General features: G+C 42.8%; 1 pseudogene; it reads left to right on the top strand.

The window, feature by feature from the left end:
* Positions 1–328: 328 nt before the first annotated feature.
* Positions 329–7,533, top strand: part of LOC114009935 (60S ribosomal protein L6 pseudogene) — a 22,740-nt pseudogene continuing 15,535 nt past the window's right edge.

The following is a 7,533-nucleotide window of genomic DNA, read 5'->3' as shown; positions in this document are numbered from 1 at the left end:
CATCCATTGATTGGAAAAATGTATGAAACTGGGGCAAAGAGCCTCAGCTGATGCTAGCTCTGGGCCTGGGTCTAATGATAAAGTTTCCCAGGTGGCATTCTTGAGAGCGTATTGCTTGGTGAGAGTCATTCTACGTAGCCGCGGAGGAATGTCTCTGCAGTAGTAACTGCTGGTCATTTTTACCCACGGCTTTTCAGCCCCTTTCCCGTGGCCTAGGGTATCCTCACATTCTACTGCTAGGCAGCAGACCCATTTCAGAAGAAAGTGTAACCCACCTCTTTTGGGGGGCACGTGGTCCAGGCTGTGGGATGGGAGCTACTCCAGGGATATGGGCACCATGCTGCCTTTCATCGAGAGCAAACATCCGTACTGTGTCTACCTGATGGAGGTGTCCGGTTCGTGTCTGTGTGGCTTGGGGACACTGAGAAAGCCAAAGGGATTAGCAAGGAACAAAGAAAGCTTGTCACCTTTGTGCAGAAGCCAGCTGGCACCTCACAGGGACAACCTGGGCTGCTCCATTTTCACTAAAGCGGGCTGGAAGGGATCCTGTTTTCTCCTGCTACTCCAGAGCACATTCCCCGAGGGGAGAAGAGTGAACCAGGAGCCTGGCGCTGCAACCCAGTTTTTTTTGTTTCAGGTGGTGCAGGGAGGAATGAATCGTAAATTTCGTGAAACTGCTCTTCAATACGATGTTCCTCCTTAAAGACTTTGCAGATAGCATATATCCTTTAAAAGTGCTTTTTCTCACTCTCTCTCTTGCTCAGTGATTTGTCTTAAAAATGTAAAGGAAAAAGAGAGAAAGTCTGTGGTCCCTGCCTTGGCCTTAGTCAGTGACCTAAATAGAGAACTCTCAACCAGTGTCACTGACCAAGATAAGGTCACGCTGGCTGCCGGGTGGGCTCGGGACCATCCCCGTGACAAGAGTTTTCAAGTGCTCTTAGAATTCTGAATCAACCACGGCACCTTTCAGAAAAATAAAGGATGCAGATAACGTTTCAGACAATTAAGTGCTTTGTGTTTGCGCTTTAAAATTTGTCAGATGTCAAAATATTCTTTCTCTGGAATCTTTATAATTTCCTGAAGTGGCTACTTTAAAACCAGTTGTGAGATGGCATTTTCAAAATAATCTATTCACTTCACTTAATCACATGATCTGGAAAAAGGATATTTTATTTTTCAGTTTTGTTCCATAAGAATATTTCATTATTATTATTATTATGGTTACTGAATGACATCTTACCCGTGCAAAGGCAGTTATAATTTTTAATCTACTTTTATAAACATTATTACATATCAACTTTGAGTGAGTTCTACAGGAAGATATTGTTTTCCTGGTTTGGTGGATGAAAAAACAATAAATGCACATATTCATAACATGCCACATAATGCCAGCTCTGTATCATTAGAGAATTCTGTTTTAAGAAATAAATTAGGGGGACCAGCAGTTAGCGTAATGGCTTTGTCGCTGAACTCCCATGTAGTCGGCCTCGGTTCGAGTCCCGGTCCTGGTGGCTTAAACTCACACCGGGCGCGTGTGCATGCATTCCCAAGATCCTGAGAGGAGGATGGAGGAGAAGGGATTGTGGCGTGGCCATCTCCCTGGGGGGTGATTTCTCGCTTTCTGTCTCTCTGTCTGTCTGTCTGGCGAGCGCACGCGCCCTATAGCAAAAACCTCTCCAAAAAAAAAGAAAAAAGAAATATATTAGGAAGGCTGGCAGGTGGCGTGTGGTAGTTAAGGGCGCTGGACTCCCACATGGCCGTTCATGGTTCAAGTCCCAGATCTGGGGGCTTGCTTTCTCTCTTTCTCTCTGTTTCTCTTTGGTCAAATTAAAACAAATAAACAAAATTTAAAAATAAAGTTAAATAAAATAATTCTAAAAAAAAGAAACATATTAGGAAAAAAAAAGGGAGGAGCGGCAGGTGGTGAGGTGGTTAAAGGCGTTGAATTCCCACATGGCCGATGGTGGTTCATGTCCTAGACCTGGCAGCTTGCTTTCTTGCTTTCCCTTTCTCTTTCTGTCTCTGTCTGGTCAAATTAAAAAAATAGTAATAATAAATGGAATTAAATTTTAAAAAGAAATATATTAGATAAGTAATATGGCTTAATAACACAAATCTGGGACTAGAGGGTGTTTTCATTCTAAACGATATCTGTAAAAGATGATAAAATAGGAACAAAACCATGTGGTAATGACAATGTGTTCTTCCCTTTCTAGTGCATACATCTGGGTTTTATGATCACTAAGTTTTCATATGTTTACTTTTTAATTTTTTAATAATTATTTTTATTTAACTTTATTTATCCATTTATTTATTTTAATTTGACTAGAGAGGGATAGAGTGAGAGAGAGACAGAGAGAGAGAAAGTGAGAAAGCAAGCCTCCAGGTCCAGACTCGAACCGCAATCGGCCATGTTAGAGTCCAGCACCCTTAACCACCACACCACCTGCCAACCCCAAGTTTTTATATGTTTATAAAATAATATAAGATTTTACGGGGCTGGCAAGTGGTGTGATGGTTAAGGGCACTGGACTCCCACATGGTTGACCATGGTTCGAGTCCCAGACCTGGTGGCTTGCTTTCTCACTTTCTGTTGCTCTCGCTCTCTCTTACTCTGTCCCTCTCCATTCAAATTTAAATAAATAAAATAAAATGATTTTTAAAAAATAATATAATATGCTACATAACTGTAGCTCATTAATAAAATACAAAAATGATCTCTCCTGTAATTTTAAAGACAGCAATTATAATGTCATAGCAGAAGAATAATTTTTTTTTCAATGAAAGGGGAGTGTGGTTAAAATATGATTATTTTTCCTTATGAAATCTCAAAGTAAATCTATTTACTTTTAAAAATAATAGTTGTCTTTTCACTCATTAGAGACTAGGTGCCAGGGTATTTGTTTTGGGGCAATTCACTGCTACCATTCAGAAATAGCAATATTTGTGGGAAAAAGAAAATCTGATTTGCTTTTGTAAGAATTTTCATAGCACAGCAAGATAGGGAAACAGTCTATAAAGTTAAAAGCAATTTAGACAAACTAGTAAAAGACCTTCCTTGTTTACAAAAAAATTACATGTTTCCTAAGAATAATTAAAAATATCTAAGTGATATTCTTGAATATTTATCATAATACTTTCACACTATTTTTATGAGAATACTTTGATTCAAGGGAACAGAAGAGGAAGAATTAAAATGAGAAAGAAAGCAAAAAAATCTATTTTAAAAGACCTCATATCAATACAGTTCTAGCAATATATTTTTCAGTGAAAATAAAAAAGGTTAAAGTAAACTTTCACATGATAATCCTGAGAAAAGTCTCCATGTATGATCCCAAAGGTTTAAGAAATAAAACTGGAGAAATAATCATTTCATGGAAGAATTCTATTTAGGATTTCACCAAGGCCACTCTTGGGATGGGATTAAGCTTTAATTTCTGTCTTTCCTTGTGATAATCAAGTATGTATTTTGCATTCTGGAAGTTTAGAGACAGTATTATAAGTCCGTGGTTTGCTTTAAACAACTCTAACATCAAAATGGCCAAACTGTTGGACGGATTCATGTTGGATAAAGCAGATGGGATTCTCAGATCGTGCACCGTTCAGCCGTTTGATGGAATTCGCGCCACCCTGACCACGAGCCCAGATGGCGCTTAAATCTGTCGCTCTTTAACGACCCTACTGTTTTTTAAAAATATTTTTATACTTGAGCCCATTCAGTTAATTTGAGAGATTAATCATTTCCAAAATATGTGTGGGGTGGCCTTTACTGAGGACTTCACTGGGAGGAGCTGAGTGAGATGAGAATGAAGAACCCTCCCAGGCGCAGGTCTCCCTGCTGGAAGGAACCTGGGGAGGATGGGGCTGGCGGACCTTGGGCTTTGGTACATTTATAAGCTGCATGGCCGAGAAGCTCAGATGGAGAGTAGCAGCGATGGGGGCTCAGAGGGAGGAGATGCACATTTGGGAAGGGCCCAGGGGGCTGCAGATAAATACCGATGTCATCCAGAGAAGCCATGGTCATTGCCAAGTTTAAGTCTCAGCAAGGGGCCTAGGACTGACTGTGACTGCACCGGAATGGCTTTGAGCAGCCCGACCCTGGCTGCCTCACAGAGGAATGACTCGGCCGGAGCACCACCTGGAGCAGTCCCCAAGATCAGGTCTGACATGAGGAGCCTCTCTGACACCGTTCTAGAAAAAGCCTGTTCTGCACCAGAACTCCCACAAATCTCATAGGGTTTTTCCTGAAGGTTTTTTTTCTCCCCTTCTTTATCAAATTTTTATTTTGAGCCAGTCTACTGAAAGGCATTAGTGATTTGGGGCATGAGCTGCTGGCCAGCCCCTCCCTCTGAAATCTCCAGCCATGGACCCTTTTGCAGTGCGTCTTGGAATTGCTTTCTATCCCTGCTGGGATGGGAACGGAAGAATGAAGGGTTTTCATTATGCAGACATGTTTTTTTTTCTTTCCTCTGCATTTGACTTCGATGTAGCAGGTGTCCAAATATGCTGCAGAATTTATAACACGAATGTGAAATTTTCTGCAGTCCCCAAAAGCCACCATTGATGGACAGTCCCACCTACGGTACATTAACAAAAGTGAAAATGCCCTGCTGTTGTAGACGCTCCTGGTGGTATTCGGGGTGCCACGTGGTAGTTCCTGTGCGTCGTGTGTCAGCCTGTTCTTGGGGGTCTCGTGGAAGGTCCACTGTCGTGTTTTGCCCTGTATGTGTTGGGGGCCCAAGTACCCCACCTGAGTGTCTGCACCCTGAAGATAGCCTCAAGCCCTGCTTTAGAGGGGTCTGTCTTCTGACGTAATGGCCTTCCTGTAGACCCGAAAGTGAGCAGAGAAGCCAGTGATGTTAGGAGTTTCTTTTGGGAGATTGAGGGCTTTGGGAGGATCTTGACTGAGGGTCTGTCAAAAATCAATGCTCTTCCAGCACAGGGTTGGAGCTGGCCCTTGTAAGGGGAACCTTTTCACAGAAAGGTACCAGGTAGCCACCCCATAGGGATGGAGCTGGGGACATGTTCTCAACAGAGCAGAAGAACCTCAAGCACACAGTTGTGCCATTTTTAAAAAAGAATGATTTATTTAATTTTATGTATTAATTATTATTCTTCAATTTAACCAGAGAGTAAGAGAGAGAGAGAGCACACAATCTGCCTGATTCAGGACTCGACCGGTAGTCGGCCATGTGGGAGTCTAGCGCCTTAACCACCACGCCACCTGCTGGCCCCACAGCGTATCATTTTTATCTTAAATCTGCTCTAAGCACTCAACAAGGACTGCATACATACTCACCCATGCAAACACACACAGCCTAATTACGCAAAGATTGCAGTATAGTACTACTTAAAGATTGCCCTCCCCCACCCCATTCATGACAGAGTGTATGCATGTGTATGGGAGAGCGAGACTGGCACTCTCCCAGGGCATGGTCATGCTGCCATCCCCTGCCCCCAGCCCCGGGTCTTGGGCACTCATATCTGTGCCCAGCATGGGCTGGAATCTAAACTGCAGTCACCAAGTAGGTCTGGCTTCCCTTGAGTGGTGCATTTCCCATTTCCACTGTGCCGTGGAATCAGCCCAAGAATATTGTTGTTTTTTTTTTTAGTTTCTTTTGGGAGATTGAGGGCTTTGGGAGGATCTTGACTGAGGGTCTGTCAAAAATCAATGCTCTTCCAGCACAGGGTTGGAGCTGGCCCTTGTAAGGGGAACCTTTTCACAGAAAGGTACCAGGTAGCCACCCCATAGGGATGGAGCTGGGGACATGTTCTCAACAGAGCAGAAGAACCTCAAGCACACAGTTGTGCCATTTTTAAAAAAGAATGATTTATTTAATTTTATGTATTAATTATTATTCTTCAATTTAACCAGAGAGTAAGAGAGAGAGAGAGCACACAATCTGCCTGATTCAGGACTCGACCGGTAGTCGGCCATGTGGGAGTCTAGCGCCTTAACCACCACGCCACCTGCTGGCCCCACAGCGTATCATTTTTATCTTAAATCTGCTCTAAGCACTCAACAAGGACTGCATACATACTCACCCATGCAAACACACACAGCCTAATTACGCAAAGATTGCAGTATAGTACTACTTAAAGATTGCCCTCCCCCACCCCATTCATGACAGAGTGTATGCATGTGTATGGGAGAGCGAGACTGGCACTCTCCCAGGGCATGGTCATGCTGCCATCCCCTGCCCCCAGCCCCGGGTCTTGGGCACTCATATCTGTGCCCAGCATGGGCTGGAATCTAAACTGCAGTCACCAAGTAGGTCTGGCTTCCCTTGAGTGGTGCATTTCCCATTTCCACTGTGCCGTGGAATCAGCCCAAGAATATTGTTGTTTTTTTTTTTTTTTTTTTTTTTTTTATCTATTATAAACTATTTCTGGAAGGGTGCAGAGGCTACCTGCATCTAATTCTGTAGCAGGTTTAGGGTCAGTAGTAATCAGTAAGACATGTCATAGTTGTGCGTGTGAGTGTGTGTGTGTGTGTACGTGTATGTATTAGCCTCAGTTTCCTAGGCAGTTTTAAGATGTTTACACTGTAAAATTGGACGTTTTAAGAAAAGCAGTTGGGCCAGCAGGTGGTATGGAGGTTAAAGCAGCTGGATCTCATATGACCGACCCTACAGCTCAAGTCCCAGACCCAGTGGCTTAAAAATCACACAGATGCATGTGTGTGCATGCCCAAAATCCCTAGAAGAGAATGGAAGAGAAGGGACTGTGGCATGGCTGTACCCCCTACGGCGTGATTTCTCTCTCTCTCTCTCTCTCCTTTGCTTTCTCTTTGGAGAGTGCACACACCCTATAGCAACAACAACAACAAAAGTCTCATTTTGAGTCTGGCTTCTTTAGCCCTATGGCAAAAAATGTAAAACAAACAAAAAAGCAACTAATAGTGCCTACATTAAAAATTATTTTGAGGAAGTTATCTGAAGTATTATAAAAATATCTAAACAACTAATTTCATACCTTTTTTTTTTTTTCTAGATTTAGTATTCCTAATAGTTAAACATTCTCTCTTAAATTTTACTGGTCAGGGCCGGTAGGCGATGCGGAGGTTAAGGTGCTGCATCCCACGTGGTTGACTGCATGGTTAGAATCTCAGACCCAGCTGTTTAAGAATCACATCAGTGTGTGTGTGTGCATGTCCAAAGTCCCAAGAAAAGAACGGAGGAGAAGGAATTGTGTCATGGCCATCCCACCAGGGAATTCTTTTTCACTCCCCCACCCGTCTCTCTCCAGTGAATGCACACACCCTATAACAAAAGAAAAGAATTTTTATTGGTCAACTCCTTACACAGTCATCTGATTTCTTTCTTTTTCTTTCTAAAGCATATGTTTATTTTTCATTAACTTTTGGTAAATAATTAAGTGAAAGATGAGGAACAAAATAAATATTGGCTGTTTGAACAAGATAAGTGTGTTTTCTTAGGTTGGAAAAAAAGCGGACTGATCCTCTCCATTGCCAAAGTCTCAGCTGCTTCCGGGCACAAGGGTGGTACCGCAGCTTCCGGAATGCCGCGCGGG

Source organism: Tupaia chinensis, unplaced genomic scaffold (genome assembly GCF_000334495.1).
Source record: "Tupaia chinensis unplaced genomic scaffold, TupChi_1.0 Scaffold000057_1, whole genome shotgun sequence".
In the NCBI taxonomy this organism is placed as follows: Eukaryota; Metazoa; Chordata; class Mammalia; order Scandentia; family Tupaiidae; genus Tupaia; species Tupaia belangeri.
Note: the sequence above shows the minus strand (reverse complement) of the source record. Positions and strands in the feature narration are given on the sequence as shown.